Here is a 1,529-nt window from a genome sequence, read left to right as displayed (position 1 = left end):
TAAAGAAAAATTTTTGGTAAACAACAACTCAAACATTAACATGACAATAAATTAAATCAAATGACACATATTTGAATTAATTAAATTAAATAATTGATATAATAACTTAAATATAATTGTTTGGCTCAATAAAATAAGTTAAATAAATAAAAAATATCTTATAAATATATTTTGTAAAAGTTATTAATTAAAATACATAAGATAAAAAAATTAATACAAATTAAAATAAAATTAATTAATTTATTCGAGTTAGATTAATATAATTGATTAGTTATAGTTAATGTGATAAAAAATATTAAATAATTTAATATTTATCTCAATTAAATTAAATAAATAATTAATTATAATATTTTTAAAAATTATTAATTAAAATATATTAAACAAAAGATTAATACAAATTAAAACAAAATTAATTAATTTATTTAAGTTAAATCAAATAAATAATATAATTGATTAGTTATAATTAATATAATAAAATAAAATATTAAATAATTTAATATTTATCTAAATCAAATTAATTAAATAATTAATTAATTAATGTATCTAAATGAATCAAATAAATTAAAAAATATCTTTAAAAATATGTCACATCAATTATATTATTAATTAAAAAAATTTGATTTTAATAATATATAATAGATAATAGATTGCAAAATTTTTCAAGGCCTTATATAAAAGGTGGCGGCTGTGTTATTGCCATATTTACTAATCATCATTCTTATTTCACACAAATAAACACATACAATGGATGAAGAAGCCTATTCCTCTTCCTCTTCCTCTTCACCTGTCAACCCTTCTTTCTCAATTGCTTCTTCAAAAAGTGACAAATTCTATGTGAAAGTGTACATGGAAGGCAATCCAATTGGCAGAAAACTCAATCTTTTAGCTCATGATAGCTACCGAGGATTGGTTAAGGCTCTTGAACATATGTTTAAAACTACCATACTCTGTAATCAACTATATTCTTATGCCTCTAATTTTTTTTTAATTAACATTTTTTCCTAATTAAAATTAACAATGGTATAATGTTTTGTTTGTTTTAAATAGTGGCAACTGAGTTAGATGCAGTACAAGCAGAGAGGTGCCATGTGCTAACTTATGAGGATGGAGAACGGGATTTGATTATGGTTAGAAATGTGTCTTGGGAGTAAGTTAACATTATATTATTAATATTAGGGGTTAATAGTAAAATTAGTTTATAAAAAATAAGGTATTCTTTAAATTTATTTTTAAAAGATTTTTTTAATTAATTTAATTTATTAAAAATTAAAATTTAATTATATTTTTCTTCTAGTCACTCTATTAATAATTTTTTTCAAAAATTAATGTTCTAAATTAATTGCAACATCCTTACTATTAGAATGTCACGCTTTCGGCTGCGCCATTCTGATAACGAGAAGTATTACGACGACTTCATATATTTAATAATCAAATAAGAGCCTTTAACTCGAATATACATGTTTTTACAGTCACGATTCCTATTCCTCTTATAGAATATAATAACAAAGGCGAGGAAAAGTCTATATCAT

At 20.9% G+C, this 1,529-nt stretch overlaps 1 pseudogene; it reads left to right on the top strand.

Moving 5' to 3' along the window:
- The first annotated feature begins 744 nt into the window (after positions 1-744).
- Positions 745-1,151, top strand: LOC107615260 (auxin-responsive protein IAA20 pseudogene; annotated as a pseudogene).
- Positions 1,152-1,529: the final 378 nt, after the last annotated feature.

This window comes from Arachis ipaensis, chromosome B9 (assembly GCF_059453495.1).
Source record: "Arachis ipaensis isolate K30076 ecotype BB chromosome B9, ASM5945349v1, whole genome shotgun sequence".
NCBI lineage: Eukaryota > Viridiplantae > Streptophyta > Magnoliopsida > Fabales > Fabaceae > Arachis > Arachis ipaensis.
This window is presented reverse-complemented; position numbering and strand designations above follow the sequence as displayed.